Source organism: Arvicola amphibius, chromosome X (assembly GCF_903992535.2).
Source record: "Arvicola amphibius chromosome X, mArvAmp1.2, whole genome shotgun sequence".
Classification (NCBI taxonomy): domain Eukaryota; kingdom Metazoa; phylum Chordata; class Mammalia; order Rodentia; family Cricetidae; genus Arvicola; species Arvicola amphibius.
Window position 1 is genome coordinate 33,832,092 of NC_052065.1, and position 20,427 is coordinate 33,852,518.

Here is a 20,427-nt window from a genome sequence, read left to right on the forward strand (position 1 = left end):
TTAAAGATAATTTGACAGTGACTTTGAAAATTTAAAATGCATCTCCTTTATGGACCGAGTGAATTCACCAGCAATAATTCACTCAGAGCACTTATAGTATTTGATGTAAGAAAATGAAACTGTTCTCACAAAAAAAAGTGTTATGGCACTTTTATTCTTTTTAAAAATTTTTTTATTACACCTATTTGTGTGTGTGTCCTATGTGTGAAGATCAGAGGACAATTTAAGACTTCAAGGGGTTCTTTCTTTTCAACTTTTTGGATCCCAGGGATTAAAAAAAAAGTCATCAGGCTTGGTGGCTAGTGCTTTTCCCTACTGAGCCGTCCCCATGGCCCAGCAGTTGTAGTCTAACAGGCAAAGTTGGAAACAGTCCAAATGTCCCTGAATGCTATGAACTGCGGTATAGCCGCACTGTAGATTATCACTCAGCAATAAAACAGTGATGAATGTTAAAGAAATTGTGCTGAGGGAAAAAACCCCCACAGATTACAAAATGTATGATTCCATTTATAGAATATGCTTGAAATAACAAAATTAGAGGGATGGCGTGGTGAACATATTAGGAGTTGCCAGGAATTATGTTAGAAAAAGGAAGTGACTGATGATAAGGGATACCAGGGGGACTCTTGCTTTGAGATGGTTGTCTTGGTCACAGGAATCCACACAGGTGGTAAAATTGTGGAGAACTTAAATATTCAGATTGAGAAATGGATGCTTGCTAAGTTGATGATATCCGAATGAGCGATATGGATTGGACTAGTGTCCCTATCTTGCTTTTGATATAGTTATGTTTAGACTACTATTGGAGAAAACTCTGAGAGGTACTTACAGGGTTTCATGAGACCCTTCTAATATGTTTACATCTCCCTGTGGAATTTTATTTAAAATAAATCAAGTATAACAGTAAATGTGAAGGATTATGAATATTTTACCAGACATTTACATATAATGAAGAATTAAATCTACAGTATGAAAATAGACAAAATACATTCTACATTGTTTATCTTAGAAATATAAGTGAAAATGACTATGAGCTTATCATAATCATGATGTATTTTCAATTCTAGAAAGGTAAATAGTAAGTTGCTTGCAAACTTCTGTATTTATCAGAATTCAAAGGATTAGAATCATTAGTAAATTATATACACTTATTTTATATATTAATAATATATGTCATTTCCCACTTATTCATTATAAGCTATTGTCTTCTTTAATTGTAATACTGGTTAATAAAACAAAAGCTGTAGGGCAGGCAACCAGGAAGATAAGATCAGGAAGCTGGAACCCAGGGGCAAGGACTAAAGCAGGCATCCCTGGGTGAACTTTTTAAACTCTCCGTTCAATCCTCTGTCTCAGGAAAAACTCAACCCTGGTTTAAAGATTTTTCTAAAGAATTCTGACAGGCCACCTACACTATACGAGAAAATAACCCCTACTTTTAAGTCAACCGGCCTTTAATTATATTATCAAAATACCTCCACAGTAACGCCTGTATGAAGGTTTGAATAACTGGGAGCTGTAGGCTAACTAGGACATCAGAACTAAAACAAAAAAAAAAAAAACCAAAAAAAGCAAAAAAACAAAAAACAAAACAAAAAACCACCCAAAAAAACAGCCCCCACACCTTCATAAAACATGTTTGCTACTGGATAAATGTGTGTCAATTGTCTCCTTGCCTTTATTATTTTTTCCATATTTCAAGCAGAAATGAAATGGTGGTCGCCGAGTTTATATACGAATTGCACTCGCAGAACTTTCGAGTTGAAGCGGGGGCTCGAAAAGCTAAGTCTGGACTGTGATAGAGCCAGTGCACCTCGCCCTTTCTAGCGCCTAGCGGGCTGGGACTCCTCAGGGCAGCAGCGCGCGCAGCAGGAGGGGAGGAGAAACCCACCTGAAGCACCGCGCCGCGCTGTGCGGGAGCCCCAAAGTGGGCGGAGCCTCGGAAGCCGGTGGCGTTGGCGACGGCGCCCAGCCCGCCAGAAGAGCGCGCGGCGAGCAGACGGCGGGGAGTCGGTCGGGTAGGGCGAGCGCAGCCGGCGGTTGGGGGGGGGGGGGGAGTGGCGGGGTGTGAAGAAGGAAAGGGAAGAGGCGGAGCGTGGGAGCGCACAGTGTCAGGAATACAATAGTGCTCCGCGCCTCCTCGGCCGCCGCCGCCCAGCTGCCTGCCCAGGGCTGAGGCCTGACGGGCCAGGCGGCCAGGGGCGGGAGGGCGGGAGCTCAGCGCTAGGGGGCGGCACCGGGAGGCCCGGGCGGGAGGGGCGGGGTGAGGAGGAGATTAGGGGGCAGGTGCGAGGGAGGGAAGAGAAGAAAGCGGGCGGCTAGGGGGCGGGTTACCACCCTAGCCGGACTCGCCCGGCACGTTGAGGGGGCCCCTGAGTGCGGCTGGAAAGGAGCGGTGCCCGAAGCGGCGCCAAAGGTAGGCGCTACCCGAGGGTCGCCGAGGCAGCGTGCAGCGAGGTTGTGGGCGTAGTGCGGCTTTGGAGCGGGAGTAGATGGTGGCCTCGAGGAGTGGGACGAGGGCGGCGTGGAGCTAGGGGTCCCGGCCTCGCCTCGCTCGGGGGAAGCTCCAGCTCCACGAAGCGGTTGTCTCCGGTGCGGTGTCCCCCGAGAGCCGTGTAGCGGAGAGCGTGTGTGGGCTGAGGTAAAGTGCCCAGTCGCCCCTCTGCTGGTGGCGCCCTGTGCCTGGTGGCCCGAGCTGGGGGGTGGGCGGGGGGGGGGGGGGGACCCGGACACGCGAGCTCGGCTGCAGCCTCCGGGCCACCTCGGGAGGCATTGAGCGCCATAACTGTGGCGGCCGTTCCCTTCAGAGTCCCCTCCCGGCGCCCCTTCCCGTGCCTGTTCTGTGCTATCGGAACTCGTGGGGGCCAGACCTCGGGGCTAGAGGGCATGCTCTTTCTGCCGCCTGTGGCTGGCCAGTCCTAGCAGCGAGAGGGCGCACCCTGGCTGGTTGAGCCTTGCGGAGCGGGAAGACACCGAGTGTCTGGAGCGGGGAAGACCGGCAGTGCAGGGAGCAACCAGGCACCCCGAGAGCCCAAATGCCAAGCTAGCGAGAGCGCGGGCGCCCTACCGGCTGTCGAAAAGCGAACTTTCCTTTCTCCCGTCATTGTTAGGGACCCTGTGAGTGTTCTCAGCAGCCTAGCGCCCCTGCGGTCCTGGGGGTGGGAAAATCGCCAATTACGGGGAGATTTTTCTGCCACCGGGGCATGGTACAGTTGTTAACTTTTTTCCAGCTCTCGAGTTCGTTTTTATTACCTCCTCTGAGGGGGCCACATTTGTTTGTTTGTTTGTTTGTTTAATCTTCCCATCATTTCCTCCTGCCTTTCGGAGCAGAGCCTTGGCTTTGGTGGAGTCTGGCTTTAAATTACTTAGGGCAACCTGCGTTCATTATTTGCCAGGAAGAAAGTGGAGTGGACATCTCAAGTGAGTGTACTTAATGGTAGTACGTGAAGACGTGCTTAAGTTTATCTCTGTGCAGTCCTAGGACATGTCGCTTGTAGGGATTTGGCAAGAAACTTATTTGGCTGCTCCATTGGCCTAAGGTGCAAGGAAATACATGTTCTGAATGTGTGCAAGGGTCGACCCTCACTCACCTTGTGAGATGCACTCATCTCTGAAGTTGAGGATGAGACCCCCACCCTCTGTCCTCCACAGATGGTATAAGAAATCAAAACCTTAGTGACAGTGATTCCAGTGACCTAGAGGGGAAAGAGACCTCATTCCCTGCATTCAGTCAGATAAAGGTAGCTGCTACTCTCTAAACTCGGAAAAGTAATGAAAAAAATAGGTAAAAACTGGTTACACAACATTGTTGCCTAGTTCATGCTAACCAGAATCCACTTCCCAGGGTGCTTCTTAAATACCTTGCCTGCAGCCACTTCTTGTCTGCCCTGGGGGTTGGAGAAGGAATGGGGGTGGGGAAAAAGAGCAGAGTCCATTTGAAACAAAGCATTATGTTTTATTTAGTTTAGTATTTCTATAACATATGTAATGGTGGGAACATAGAGTCTGGCCTTTGTACCCTTTGAATAGTGTAGTTCTTACACATTATATGATGACTCTGGATAAGTATAAACATATTTTTTGTTTAACATTAAGAGTGTCCTACTTCCATAATTATCATTTTCTTTTTGATTTAAGGTGAGCTTTGAGTTTAAATACTTGAATTATTAGAGGATAAATTCTCACTTCAAGGATTACAGAAGTTGGAGGAATGCTGTTCATATTAAGTTGGGGAGTGCACAGTTCATATTAAATTCCCAACATCGGGTACCATCATTGCCACCTTTCTTTCACTTGTGTCCTCTGTACACTTCTGTTCACTAGAGAAGAGCTCTTATTCCAATACTGTCACCGTAAAAGAGTTCCTCACATTTTTTAGCCAGGTAGTTCTGGAATAATATAGGTTACAGTGTTCTAATTCCAGAATCCATACTTTGTTTCCTCTTTACTGAATCAGACCATGGCAGTGTGGTATATGATTCTTGATCACAGGCAGTTCAAAGTGAAGGAGCCAGGAATGACTTGGAAATAGCTTTCAAGGCACTTGTGAACCACTTTCTGGCTTATAGAGGAGAGTCCCAGGACCATCACAACCGATGATTCTGGGGCAGTTATTATATTACACCCAAGTCATATGATTTAGTATGGCCATCTACTTTAATAATGCTTGCCTTTTCCCTCGCTTGTCTTCTACCAACCATAGCAAATGTTTGTCCTCTAAGCTATACAAAGCCATCTCTTCTTTTTTTACTTTGAGGTCTAAATGAAACTAATCACATATTTTGGTGGTGGTGAGGAAATCAGAAGACATCAGGTGTTTGTGCAGATGTGACATTAGAGAGCTCTTAGAAGCTTTGATAGGAATGCAGAGAGAGAGGCTAAAATGAGGTTGAATATTATTATGGGACATAATGTACCTACCTGTTCATGGAGTTTACAAAAAGTAGGAACTGAAGAAGATAGAATTCATAGTCTGACTTATATTAAGAAAATCTCTCATTGGGATAATTTACTGTGATCTTTGCTTGCCTCACTTTTTTAGGTGAGAGGTGGGTCTTGAGTGATACCCATCTGGCACTATCCTAATCATAATTTTTGGTGTTGAAAATTGAACCCAGAGCCTTGCACATACTCAGCAAACATTCTACTACTGAGCTACCTATCCCTTACCCTGATACCCTTATAAAGTGGGGACGTTTGGCTCATTCATAAGTTTATATTGTTCTGGTTACCGTGGATGAGAAAGCTAAAGCATTCTCAGCTTTATAAAGGTTTTTAGGGTGGGGGAGAATCTAGGATGGGTAGTTTAGAAGTGATGAATGAATAAGAAGATGCTAGCAGGTGATCATTATAGACCAAGTAACTACTGCTTTATATTTTCTGGTTTTGTGACTTCCCATGGTTATTGTTTTTGTCCTTTCTGTAGGGCTAGCCATAGGACAACAGAAGCAAGGATCCTACAATCAAAAGTGCTTCTGTGCTTAATCTTTGGAAAAAACTTACGTGATCTAATCTGCCAGACTTGGGAAAGGAAAGGTAAGAACTCAAAATGCTGTTTTTCTGAACATGAGGGCATGTCCTTGTGGGTACTGGGGGGTTCTGATATGCCCTGAAGAAAAAAGGATCTGTCAAGGGGGAGTTAGTTATACTGGGACTCTGGCAAGTAGGAGGCATCTGTGATATCGTAAGTACCCTTCAAGCTACAAATAATTTTTCCATTCCAACTCATAAGCCACGGCTATGCCCCACTACCCATAAAGGTCATTTTCTTCTGATAACCTGCTGATAGGCAACCCCCCCCCACAAACCTAAGCTAGTGTGGTTTTTTTTGTTATTTTTGAGACAGGGTTTACTGTGTAGCCCAGACTGGCTTTCCTACTCATGATCCTCCTGCCTCAGCCTCCTGAGTGCTGGGATTATAAAGTATGTGCTACTATGGTTGGCTAGAATGTTGGTTTTGGACTAGCTAACAAGAAAATGTGATATCAGCTTGACTTATACACTGAACCCTTTGTGCTGAAATCTCCTGGGAAACTTGCTGGTATTATTCCTTTTTAGATTTTGAAAACTTAATTTTGATAAAATATAATTTTAAAAATGTTGCAAGATTGGTACAAAAACTCACTGTATTCCCTTTATCCAAGGTCACTAGTTATCAGCCGTTTGCTTTCATTTGCTCTTTCTGTTTCTTTTTACAAATCATTTGAGCATAACCACTGAAAGAGTGGTACTTGTCAAGGCCATCCTGTCGTGAAGAGTGTCTCAGATGCAACCATTGGTATAGCAGAACATTGGTGGTGGGGCAGGGCCCCAGAGGTAAAGTCTCACTGTAGCTACCAATCATGTTTGTAAATCAAGTGGAATCTCTGATACTAGATAGAGAAATCATGACCAATGGTAAAAGTATTTAAGATATCCTCTCCCTTTCACTGTTCTTGTTGTGTGTTTCCCTATGTCAAATTTTAGTACTATGAAAACTCTCAACTTTGTGGTCATTAATATAATTTCCACTTAATTCATTCAGCAAACATAGTGTTTTCTATTTGCTAGGGCTATAAAGGGAGAAATATACTCATCCCCTTAAGTAAGAGCTTAATGTCCAGTGGAAAGAATTTGAGGAATCTTTTCAGCAGTTAAGAGGAGGAATGTTCTGCTGATGGGAACAGAGGCCTGGTTAAGGATCCGAAGAGTAGATAATAGATATCTGGGAGTCACTTAACAGGATGTTAACTGTACATATCCATCTTTAAGGCCTTCTGCTCTTAGATGACAAAGTCCATGAGTTAGGGAATCCTTTGATGTCATATATCCACTACAGGCAATGGAATCAGGCAAACTTGGACTCATATTCTGCTCTTCCACTTATCTTGGCTAGTTTACTTCTCTGTGCCTCAGTTTCTTCATGTGCCAAATCATATCTTTGAGAATGGTGGTGAGAATTTAGTTGAAGTAATATGTGCTCTGTAACCTTTTATTTCATCTTCCCTTACCCCCCCACAAAATGCTGTTTGTTGGAAATAACGTTTAAAGTGTTAGGTATTAAGGTAGGATCCAAGGGACTATTTTTTTCAACAGATAATGTCTGACTACTAGTTCTAGGAAAGACAATGGCTATTACCTTATGGAATAATAAAAATAATAGCAACAGAGATTTAGTAACAATTTCCTTTATGTTGAGCACTGGATAGCTCTCTGAGCAGAGCATATCTCTCAGAGATGTGAATCTTAAAATGGTGAAACAGAGCCAACTTGCACAAGGTCACATAGCAAGAAAAGATAGAATTAATTTTCTGTGACTGAAACCAGTGGAATGTCCTTGGAGCCTTGAGAATGAATAATAATAAATAAGGTAAAGGGTAGAGAGAAGAGATTGCCAGGCAGAGGAAATAGCCGTTGTTGTGACATTGTTGAAGTGGAGGAAAGAGGAATCAAGGATTCATACAGGTTTGGTTGGATTTGGGGGAAAAGGTAAGCAGTAAATTGACAGGCTTTGTGGAATTTCATTAAAGAGCTTGAGCTTTATTTCAAAGATAGGGCAGATACTTCTTAAGGTATTAAACTTTTCTTAAATGGCATGTGTGTGTACTTCAGAAAAGTATCCAGTGGTGCCTAAAAGAACTTTAAGTCATTTCCTCAGTGTTCCACCTTTCATTCCAACAGAGGTGATGTTTCTGTATAAACTTCCACCAAAATGTTGATAGATGACTTTTACTATCTTCTGTGAGTATTGGTAAGAGATGCTATGATGCTAGACGATGCCACTTAAGCATGCTGGTAGAAAAAGGTTTAATTAGGTTCATATCTCTTGCATTTTAGGCTTCATTAAGGGAAATTGTTCAGTTTTCATTAAGCCTGCAAGTAATTTCTGGAATTCTGGATTTATCATTACAAGTGGAACTGTGGAGTGTAAGGCTTTGTTTTAAATATATCATAATTAAGATACTTCTGTGACTAAATGGAAATTTGTCATTTTTTTTTAATTTTGTGTGTGTGCCATCTGTGATGGCAGACAGCACATTTGTGAGACTTTGGAAGACTGAAACATTTTTTTCTATAATATTTTTTCATATTTTCATTCAGGTGGTGGAAGTTTTTATATTTGAAACTTTATGTACAGCGTAAACCTCTTCCTCTTGCTGTATGTGTTGGGTCACATACTTTTAAGTAGCCTGTTCTAGTTAGATTTTAGGAATAAGAGAAAGTGCTTAGTTAGTGGCTTGATGATTTAGGGTGGCCTTGCATAGACAACTAATGTTTGGTAGACTAGTTGTTTAGGTAGGAGGCCCTAAGCTTGGATGGCTCATCATTCCATGTGGTGGTCTCTTCTAGGTGGCTAGTCTGGACTTATTAGTGTAGTAGTCTCAGAGTCCCAAAAGAGAGAAGCAAGTAAGAGCAAGCACCAGCCAGTACACAAGTACTTTTTTCAAATGTCTGCTCCTGTCACATTTGCTATTATTACATTGCTAAATCACAAGAGTGCTTTCATGACCAAGTCCAGAGACATTGTGGGAGACCATTCAAAAAGTGGATATAAGGAACTGTGAACAAATCGGGAACCTTTACAGCAATAATACATAATTGGTAATGAGTGAAAAGCCAGAGGGAGGCAGTGTGGTTTTGGAAGGACATGCACGCAAATGGGTCAACTGCTCTCTCATCTTAAACAACTATTATCAAAGGAACTCCTGGGTTTCCTCAACACCCATTCAAGTTTTATCACAAAATTCTTGTGTATTATGTTTTGTAGTTAAGAAAAAATACTAGGGAGTCTACCACCATGCAATGAGAGGAACATTGGCAATTTTGCCTTTAGCTCCTCCCCCTTTTCAAAATAATTTTTACCTAAAAGAAGAAATGCTTATTTGGGCATTATAATAAGGACAAAGGATTCTTTGTAACTATGTTTTATTTATTCAAATTTTGAAGTATCCCTGTGGTTGCAGTGAAGAATCCAGTATCATACTGTGGAGTGGTCAAGATCCACCAGTGTGAGGCATCAGGCTTTGACCTTTGTTCTGGAAGACGATCTCAAAGGTAACATTCTTTACATAACAGATTTTTTTCAACAACTTGCAGGATGAAATTCATTATATAAAAATATAATGATCTTTAGAAACATGAGGAACTGAGTAAGACGCTCATTTTGTGTATCATAGGAGTTATGTATTTCTCCTGAAAATTGTGCGATGATATAATCTTAGATTTTATTTCCTCCTAAGACAAAATTTTAGAATTCCTGATATTTAACTCAGTAACTTGAAAAGAGCTGTCCATATTTATAAACATAACGTTTGACTTAGCACTTTATCTAAGAATTTATTCAACAAATACTTAGGAGTTACTTGGAATATTGCCTATAGTAGCAGAAGATTGGTGAATATTGAGTATCAGTCAGGGCTTAGTTTTTACAAGAGTATTACACTATATATTGTGTAATCTATAGTGTATAGAATTAGAAATACCAAAAACAGTAGAAGCAGGTGTTGCCATTCATGTAAACAGATGAGTTGAGGGCAAGAATGAATATATATATATATATACATATATATATATATACACACACACACACACACACATATATATATATACATATTTACATATATACATAGACACAGAATTTCTGAAGGGCTTATTCAAGTACTGACAGTTTGGTGGCCTGGACTAGTAGTTTGAAAATGAGACTTTTCATTGCATAAGCTCTAATGTGTACCTTTTGAATTTCAAGATGTGTTGTTTATTTTCCTATTTCAAAAATAAATGTGTTTTTAAAAAGAAACCTGATACATAGTGATGGGAACTCTCATGGTTTTCTTCCCAACTTGACTTGATGATCACATCTATTCTTGTACCAAAATATATACCTAGCTCTTAAGGGAATGGAACATAATAGGCATGAGGATCAGGAAATCAAGGCCAACCTGGTCTATATAACAAGTTCAAGAACAGCTTGGACTATATGAGACCTTGCCTCAAAACAAACAAAAATGTGTCCTTAAAAAAAAACAAACAAAAATGGTGCATATGGTGACTCTGGTAAATTTTTTTCCCCTAGAAATGTTTCTTGGTATACTTCTGGTTTTTATTGTGGTGCTGGGGATTGAGCCTGTCTGGGGCTTTCCTTGTACAAGATACATACTGAACTATACCTCTAGTTTTGAATTACATGTGTGTAAGCTAGAGGACAACAGGTGTGGCAAATATTAGCTTATAGGTCTTTATGTGAGTATAAGTTTTCAGTTCCTTTTGGATAAATACATGGAAATGGAATTGCTGATCTTTCTCTGACAGAAGTGGACCAACTGTCCTCTAAAGTGGTTCTACCAATTTGTATTCCAGTAAGTCATGAAAGTGAAATATGTGTTGAAGTTCATTTTCCCACATATGTGATATTTTATTACACCATTTGTTGAAAAGTCTATCTTTTATTTATTAAATTGCTTTTGCATCTGTGCATCTGTCCTGAACTGCTGTGCTCCATGAATCTGTGTGTTCTAACCATTTTCCCATTAATTATACTACCTTTTTTTTGCAGTGCTTAGGGTAGATATCATTACCTAAAGTATGTTGGGCAAGTGCTCTACTGCTGAGCCTCATCCTCAGCCATGATACACTATGTTAACACCACTTTCTTGAGTACTATAGTTTTGTAGTGGGTATTGTAAATAAGTTATATTAGTATTCTGACATTTTTCTTCTCCAGAATCGTAGTGAAAAGGGAAACACTTAACTTGTTCCCATCTCTCATCAATAATAACATTAGCTGTAGAATTTTGGTTTTGTTTTATGTCTTTTTGTGTAGAAAGCAATTTATCTAGCATTTGTGAGGCTGCTGTCTTAGAAGACTTGCTTGTAAAATTGGTCTTTGACTGATAGATGGAAAATTGACTTTTAAACATTCAAAAATAAAATGTCATACTCTACTGTCATCTATTTCCTCTCCAGTCCTTTTTATTTTTTAAATATTATTTATTTATTATGTGTACAGTATTCTCAGTATTCTGTCTGCATGTATGCCTGCAGGCCAGAAGAGGGCACCAGATCTCATTACTGATGGTTGTGAACCACCATGTGGTTGCTGGGAATTGAACTCAGGACCTTTGGAAGAGCAGTAAGTGCTCTTAACCGCTGAGCCATCTCTCCAGCCCCTCCTTTTTATTTCTTTTGTTAATTCTAGTTTTCAAACTTGCTTAACTAATTTTCTTTAGCTAGTCAGCATTCCAGCATGGAGGGGAAGCAGGAGTTCATAAGCTTCCACTTCTATTTGAAGAGCTGTTGAGAATGATAGCTGCTGGGAAAAGGAGAGTCAGTTTTCTTTAGGAGTATAGTCCCTAATAGATTATCCATGCTTTATATGGACAGCACAAATTGTACTTTAAGTGAGTTAGTTTTCAAAAGGCGTATGAAATTGGGAGAGAGGTGAGGGTGGATCTTGGAGAAGTTAGAGGGAAGAGAAGGTGATGGATGTGATCAAAATACATTGTATGCATTCTGAAATTCTCAAAGAATTAATAAAAATGTTACATTAAAATAAAATATAATCTTAATGAAAAAGGAATTTCCTTTAACATTTTTAGGGTAGGTTGGAAGGCAGTAAATTCTGTTTTTGTTTGTCTAAGAAAGTTTTCATATTCCACTCACTTTATAAGGACATTTTGTATGATATAAAATAATGGTTGGAAGAGATTTTTCCTTTCCTTCAATGTATGCTTCCACTGTTACATATCCTCTAGTTAAGTCTTGTATAATTACTATCCTATTATCCTTGTGTGTTTCTAATGTCTCTCTCTGATTCTGGCTTCCTTAAGGGTTCTTTGCCTTGATTTTTAAGCAGTTTAAGTATGATACACCTAGATATGGCTGTATATTTTCATATTTATCCTGTTTAATATTCTCCAAGCTTCTTTTTTTCTGTGGTTTATGTATGTAATTTCTCAGCCATTTTTTTCAAGACAGGGTTTCTCTGTAGATTTGAAGCCTGTCCTTAAACTCACTCTGTAGACTAGGCTGGCCTTGAACTCACAGAGATCAGCCTGCCTCTACACACTCAGACACACACACACACACACACACACACACGCATGCACGCACGCACGAACGCATGCACCCGCTCCCAGTGCTGGGATTAAAGGTCTTTGCCACCACCGCGCCTGGCTTTCAGCCAGTATTTTTTCAAATAAGTCTATGTATTTTGCTTTTTTCGTTTGTCTATAATTCCAATTCCAAGTTTGTTGTACTGTTAGTGGCTCACAGTTCTTGAATATTGTATGCTGTTTTCCTCTTTTTATGTTTATTTTTGTCTGCATGTATGTCTGTACCACATGTCTGCAGTGTCTGTGAAGGCCAGAAGAGGGTGTCAGGTCCTTTGTTGGGTCTCTGTCCTATGCAAGAGCAGCAAATGGGTTAAACCACTGAGCCATCACTCCAGTCCCTTCATGCTGGTTTTTTTCTTCCTTTTTTACCCTTTTGTTTAATTTTTTGTGGTCTTTGAACCCTTGTGTGCTTAGTTCTTTTTTTCCTTTGTCCTCTTTTGTTTTAATTTTTAATGGCCTGATCAATAAACATAACCTTCAAGTTCATTGATAATTTTCTTGGCTGCATCAAACTGGGTTGTTGTTGTTTAAACTTTAGTATTTCTAGTATTTCTAGTAAATATACTTTTTCTCATAGGTTCTATTTCTTTGCTGAAGTTATCTATCTGGGCTTGCGTATTATCTATTTTATTCATTAGACGTGTTAACGAATCATAATTATTTTATGTTTCAGTTTTTTATAGTCCCAACATCTGTACTACTACTATGTTTGGACCCAGTGACTCCTTTGTAACTTGGGGTATTTTCTTACCTTTTGATACACCTCATTGAACATCCTGAAAACTGTACATGGGCAAGAGATTCTGATAAATTTTTAGTAGTTGGAAAGCTCTGGTTCTTTTTCTAAGTCTTTAGTGAGGAGTTGGCCTGTTCTGTTTTTGTTGGCTTGGGTGTGTGTAGGTGGAAGGCAGGGTAAGGACACCAGAGAGTTCCTATTCCTCTAGTGATATCATTTTTAGTGTTACTTAATGTGAATGAGTGTTTTGCCTACAAGTATGTGTACTATCTTGTGTGCTTGGTGCTTGTAGAGGTTGATTTCCCTCAAACTGGAGTTGAACATGTTTGTGAACCACCATGTGGTTTCTGGGAACTGAACCTGGGTCCTCTGTAAGAGCAGCAAGTGCTCTTAACTGTTGAGCCATCTTTCTAACCACCATGATAACTTCATTTTTACAGTACTTGGTTTGGGTTGTCCATTGTGATGCTTTCCAAAAGTAGGTTTTTATAGTTTTTCCAATTGTATCCCACTGTTACTAGGTAGATGGTATGTCAGGTGTGGTTGTTTGAGGAGAAGGTGTTTTCTGATTATCTGATTAGTCAGGTTCTAGTGAACCTGGGTCTTGAGTGTGTTTCTAGCAAGGTTAGAGGTTACCTGTTCATTCTTCTTGTGTAGGGCTTCTTTCTCTTTGCTCCTACCCCTTACCACACCCCATTTGGTATACTAATGTTCTCCTCCCTGAGGATTTATCCATTTCCTCTGTATTAAATATTAGAGAACATGGTCTGGGTGAGTTTCACGGCAGACTGTTGCAGTCAGCCAGCCAGGTACCACTACAGGAGCTTTCTCTTAGATTTTCCCTGGTCTTCACCATGAAAGTCTGGTGTAGGAAAAGCTTTTTAAAGGGGTAGAAACTACTCTGTGGAACACAGGAGCTTCACACTATGGCTAATCATAGAATTTTTTATTCAAAATTCTTATAGGCTTATGTGCCCAAACCTGTGACTCTGTAGGTTCCTGGTCTCTGGATATGAGAGTGGTAATTTGTTCTGCAACTTCACTTCCCTGCCAGATTGCCCTTCAGTTTGGCAAGCTTTTTTTATTTTAAGAGTAGGATGATGGCCTCTGAAAGATTTACATATATGAGCAGACATGTGATCCCTTAAAATAAGTTGCCTAATGCAAGACATCACATATCTAGAAAGTCAATACATACCTCTTTCTTTATATATCTTTTACTTAGCCCATTGAAATTTATGATTAGGGAGCATGGAGTAATTGTTGTTTAGTTTCTGCCTATTTTAGGCTTTAAAAACTTCTATACCACTGGCAGTGAGCTGTCTGCTTTCTTTCAAAATTCTATGCCTTGTAGTTCCTGAGCAAATCTTTAACAATTTAGTAACTGTTTCATTAGAAATTAGAGCAAGATTTAGCCTATCTAGATGTAATTGTTTCATTAGAAATTAGAGCTAGATTTAGTCTATCTAGTAGAGATTTTATTAATGACCATGTGTTTGTCACTTCCTCCACATTGCCAGAGCCAGTCAGTTTAGTAAACATTGGTTGGTTGCACCTTGTGTTATGAACAAGACAGGAAATTTTGAGTCTAATACAGGCCCAACCTGGTAAGTTAAGTAAAGGGTCCCCAAGGGCAATAAAAATTTCATGATGGGAAGGATATTATAATTTCTAAAATGTCTATATTCTAATCTATTTTAATAATAAATTCTGTTAAATGTATATAGAAGATAAGAGTACAGCAATTAGTACTAACCAAAAGGATGACATGTCTTTAAAAAATTATAAAGCTAAATAGAAATTCTGAGAGTTGTATGAATTCCTATGGATTTTAACTTGTATACTTTCATGTAACCACCACCTCAATCTAAGTACAGAAGGGTTCCTTTACCCCCAGAAAACTCTTTTATACTAGCTTAATCACAGAATCTTCCTACTTTAATATCTGGATGCCATTAATTTGTATTCCATTATAATTTTTTGTTTTAATATATAAAATAGATGTCATCTTATGAATCTTGGTTTTGTACACAACATAATGCTTTTGAGAACTCACATCATAAAAATTGTTATATTAATATTTTGTTTCCTTTGTGTTGCTGCATAGAATAGACCATGATATAGATATATCACAATTTGTTTAGTTGTTCAACGTGGAAGGGCATTTTTGAGTTTTGGTGATTATGAGTAGAGCTGCTGTAAAAATTTACATGTAAGTATTTGTGTGCACGTAAGTTTGTATTTTTCTAGAGTAATTCCTGGGAATGAGATTGTTAGAATTATGCTATAATTCACAATAACTAGTTAACTAGAATTTGAATGATGGAATAGAATGGCAGAAACCCATGTTTGGATCCTGCTTTTTTCACTGTTAGCTGTGCAACCTTGAATGAATTTAATTTATTTGTGTCTCTTATTTGTAAAACGAATAATATCTAGGATTATTGCATGGAATAACTAGTCTATTAAGGATAAAAGACTGAGCAATGTTTAGTACACTCATTACATTATTATGCTTAATAGAATTGCTTCTTGTCAGAAACATTTGTCTGATTAATTAAAGCAAGAGTAAATAATCTATGGTGTTCTTGATAGTTTTATCTTCAAAATGTGTAAAAAAAATTAAAAACTCTTCCATAGTAAATATGAATGCATGAGAGGTCTGTGTAACATCCAGAGGTTGAATCAAATGGCAAGTTTTGGTGGTTTTATTAGTGTTCTCAACATGGAAGAATCATGTTCATAAAAATTGAGTTCATAAAATTGCCATATTTTATACAAAAAGCTATGGAAATAGCTCAGAATTAACTAACATTCATTGACTCGTGTTTTCTATACAGGAAATCCTAGGTAAAGCATTCATCGAGTGTATTAACTTGATTACTTCCCCCAAAAGTAAGCCATTTATAACTTCTTTATCTTTTTAATGCTAGAGATTAAACCTGAGACCTTACATGTGCTAAACATGTATTCTGCCACTGAGCTATATCCACAAACCCTGTAATTTTTCAAAATACTGTTGGCACTGACAAAGCCTGTCTTCTCAGAGTCTTTACAACATGAGTGAATTCTATGATTTCTCAAGTGTTAAATTAAAAAGCATTTTTACAGGAAATCTCTTCAATTTTGAGAAGCATATTGAGGATGAAATTTTAAAAATTTGCATGCCCACTCAAATATCTCCCTATAATATTTTATCTTTAGAATATGCAACAGAAATTTACTTTCCCCTTATGGTTTCTGTGTAGTATGGTGGCTCAGTCTGAATAGCACCAAGGGCAAAGAAGATGTATCTCTCCTGGAGAATTTTCTCCACCTGTTAATTCACCAAGCAATGGCTGTAATTCACTATATGGAAAAGGGAAGATAAATGTTCATTTTTTATTGTCTGTTAGTTCAGTTTTGTAATTCTTCAAATGCAAATACTTCTTTCCTGCTTCAGATTTCAGGAGAACTAGGTGAAATAACTCTCAAGTCCATTTCAGGTGTTACCTCTGAGCTGTTTTCTTGCTGTCTCCCCTCCTGTGCATTACCAGTAATCTAACTTTCATTTTCATATTTACATACCTTGAACCTTTGTTCATGGCTGAAACACCGTCCTTTTGTTGTCCTGTCAATCTTATCTGGGACAGTACCTTCCAAATATTGTGTCAGCAAAAGACCTCCCACTACATACTGCCTCAGATTCATTCCACTCTGTTGGATATCATTCCTTAATCCATCTTCAAACTTCCATTAAATTTTGTTTTTTTCTACTCATTATGGCACCTAAATGTCATACTTCCTTATCCTGTAACCAATTTACATATGTATTATTTGCAGGCATAAAACTAAATTGCTATTTGCAGAGTATAGGACACTTAAAATTTTCTACATTTTATTCCTCAAAAATGTATGGAGGAGAATTGCTGCTCCTTATTCAATTAATAGCTAAACTGAATACACACACACACGCATGGTTGAGACAGGGTCTCACTATGTAACTCTGACTTTCCTAGACCTCATTATATAGACCAACCTGGCCTCAGACTCACAGAGATTCAAGTGCCTCCACCTCCCAAGTGTTAGAATTAGTGCTGGAATTCTTGTCCATTATGTAATATTTGGACTATCTTTTTAAATGTTTATTTGGCTATCTTTAAAATATAAATAGATATAGTAAACATCTGTATCCTACTTGTTTCACATGAAACTTACCTCTTATATGGATATGATAGCACATGCCTTTAATACCAGCATTCAGGAGACTGCATCTGAGTTTGAAGCCAGCTTGGTCTCACTTAAAAGACTGTCTCACTTATAAGAGGACAAAGGGGAGAAGAAGGACTCAATGATAATCACTACCTGTGTGCTACATAGTAAGATTTTCTTAGAGGATGAGTTTACATTTTATAATGAGAGGGAGATGCATGCATGTTTGTGCGTATATCTGTGTCATGAGTCTAAATAAAGCTAGCACTAGGATGACTAACTTAAATCTTCAACGTTTTTATAGTACTAAATAAATGAACCTGTAAAAACTGTTCTTTAGCCTTTCTAGGTAAGCATCTGGTTTTTAGGGAAACTCTAGGCCCCTTTCTTGACCTGATTTCAAGGCCACCCTCCAAGATTCAACTTATCTTCCACTTAGAATACTTTCCACAGTCTCTTTAAAAGTTTCCTCATTTTCTTATCACTATCACTGTCATTAGGCCACCACAGGGCCTTAGTTTCTCACTGCACAACAGATAGTGTGCTTAAGCCAGAAACCATGGAAATCAAGATGTTTCACTCATATCATAACCTTCCTTACCATCTTACATATACTTTTCAAAATCCTCTTTTCTGCCTATTTTATCCAAGTTTGTATTCATTAGAGTCTAAGCACAAGTCGTTCTGTAGTGCCTTTGTCTAGAATGTTCCCTATTCCTCTGTTCCATCCTAGATGTACCTCCAGATCTCATCTTTTTTACCTCAGTGGTTCTTCCCACCTCTGAAGCTGGGACTAAATGTGCTCAATACTCATTACTAACATGGGACAGTATGACAGAATACTTAATGGATGCCCCGTCTTTTCATCTGTGTAGCACACCCTTTTGCAGTGTTACTTTGCAATTGCTCCTGTCAAAAGATGGAATCTGTTTGTCTACTCCTTAAATATGGAATATCTTTGTGACTTGCTTTGACTGATACATTATAGTATAAGCTAGTAGGGAACTTAACCTAGGTTAACTTTTTTATTGTTCCCTGGAAATCCTGATGCAATGTTTTGAAGCTCCAGCTAGCTTGCTGGATGAAGTAATATGATATTAGGAGAAAGGCTCCGTTAACTAGACAGGAGTGAAGCCATCTTAGACCTTTCAGTCCCAACCAATTTGCTACTGTAACTGCATGAGAAATCTTAGAAAAGATTAGCAAAGCTTTCCAGCTGTTTGTAGTTCAAATTGCTAACCTATTGGATTGTAAGCAAATAAAACGATCTTATTTTGGCCTCTAAAATTTTATATGATTGTCACACTAAATAACTGAAATGGCAAGGTTTGTAGTATTCTATTCTCTAAAAGTCTTAAAGGGCATGCCTATGACAGGTTTTCAGTAAAAGATTGTTGTGAATCACTGTCTTCGTTTCACTTCAGTCATTATGATTCTCCATGTCTTTCACAACAATCCAGTTTGGCCTTGACATATTCTTCCAGAATTACACCTTATGTTTCTTTGCTCCACTGGGTCAGCATCTATATAACTGCCCCAGTCATAGCCCCATGACAATTTATTTCTTACATCAGTTCCATGTTGCATCTCTTCTATTTACCCTTGTTTAATAATCCTTTTGAGTTAATCTGTTGAATACCTCAGTGCTATAAAGCTGTTCTAGCCTCCCGAAACCTCATTACCCCAAATGCTCAATACCCGAATCACATGTTCATAGTTAACTAGAGTCCTTAGAGATTATCTGAAACAAAGTCTCCAGTTTTGAAGTAGGAAAGCAAAGCTCAGAAAGAACTCATCATTGGTAATTGCTTATTCATTGTCATATGATAGTAGTATCAAGACTAGAATTTACATCTCACACAAACTATTACTTAGTAGATTATCTGTTTTTTTTGCATCATCTGGTTCATGTGTGTGAAACAAATTGTATTGCAAATTTGGTCATCATAATAACTGTTAACTTCTGCCTTTTTCCACTCTCCATATTGCAATTCAAAGACTAATCATTAGCTATTAGGTGCATCAATAGTTAAAGAATAGTTGTATATACATATGTGTATATGTATGTATAGGGTTGCTTAAATTTTCTGTGTTCTTACTGATTTTCTTTCTAGTTCTATTACCAAGAGTGGGGCCTTTAACTACTAAAGTTGAATTGTATTGTTTCTTCAGTTCTTGGTCTTTAGTTTCTGTAGTTTTTGTGTCTCAGTTTGAGTTTATTTGCGCTTATTTTGTTTGATATTCTCTCCACTTTTCAGCAGATTTTAACTCATTTTTCTTTCAAAATTTTGGTATTATACTTTATTTCTTTGTATTGTATCTGAACACAAATGTTAGATCCTTTGTTATCCCATATATTCCTGATGTTTATTCTTTTTTTATTTATTTTATTTTATTTTTATTTATTTATTTTTTATTAAAAATTGCCATCTGCTCCCCTCATCCTCCCCCTTCCCTCCCCTCCCCTCCACCCATACTCCCACTCCCTCCCTCTCCAGGCCAAAGAGCCATCAGGGTTCTCTACACTATGTTGAGTCCAAGGTCCTCATGTATATATACACACTATATATACATACATACACACACACACAAACACACACACGAATATGACCAAACTAGCATCTATAAAATAGTCCTTTGAGGACAAGCCAAATAAATGTGCTTATACGTATATAAGCTACATTTTCCAGAAACTGCTGATGGGACAATAATAGTTCAAATCTCAGGAAAATAGCTTGGCAGTTTATTTCTTGCCTTCCTGGACTCCCTCCAGGTCCAGGAAGGTGAGCAACCAAACTGACAAGGATCACACAGAGCCCGTCCTTGTCGTAGAGACCAAGCCCATCGCCATTGTCCTTGGCTTCTCGGTCAGCCTCCACCATCAGCCACTTTCAGAGAGTCTGATTTGGTCGGATGTTCCATCAGTCCCATTCCAACTGGACTTGGTGATCTCCCGTTAGTTCTGTCCTACCGTCTCAGTGGGTGAACGCACCCCTCACGGTCCTGACTTTCTTTCTCATGTTCTCCCTCCTTCTGCTCCTCATCAGGACCTTGGGAGCTCAGTCTGGTGCTCCAATGTGGGGCTCTGTCTCTATCTCCATCCATCGCCAGGTGAAGGTTCTATGGTGATAAGCAAGATATTCATGAGTATGGTTATAGGATCTGGCCTTTTTCAGTTCCCTCTCTGCAGCTGCCCAAGGAACTAGCTGGGGGCATCTCCCTGGACACCTGGGAACCCCTCTAGAGGCAAGTCTCTTGACAACCCTCAGCTGGCTCCCTTAATTAAGATATATGCTTCGCTGCTCCCATGTCCACCCTTCCTATATCCCAAGCATCCCCTTCCCCCAAGCTCTCCCCATCCTCACCTTCACGCTTTTCTCTCCCCATCTCCCCTTGACCCCATCCCACCCC

General features: G+C 39.2%; 1 protein-coding gene across 5 annotated transcripts in view; it reads left to right on the forward strand.

Annotated features, from left to right (window-relative positions):
* The first annotated feature begins 1,975 nt into the window (after positions 1 to 1,975).
* The window catches only part of Jade3 (jade family PHD finger 3), a 92,549-nt gene continuing 74,097 nt past the window's right edge, over positions 1,976 to 20,427 (forward strand). Inside the window, exons 1-6 of one of the 5 annotated variants that reach the window (XM_038317237.1) lie at positions 2,298 to 2,416; positions 3,331 to 3,420; positions 5,426 to 5,535; positions 8,926 to 9,033; positions 14,933 to 15,037; positions 15,666 to 15,720. The gene's annotated coding sequence lies outside the window, so the exon portion shown is untranslated. Of the gene's footprint in view, positions 2,019 to 2,297; positions 2,417 to 2,618; positions 2,642 to 3,330; positions 3,421 to 5,425; positions 5,536 to 8,925; positions 9,034 to 14,932; positions 15,038 to 15,665; positions 15,721 to 20,427 lie in introns of those variants that run through there. The other 4 variants (XM_038317238.1, XM_038317234.1, XM_038317233.1 and 1 more) reach the window with 4 other exon arrangements.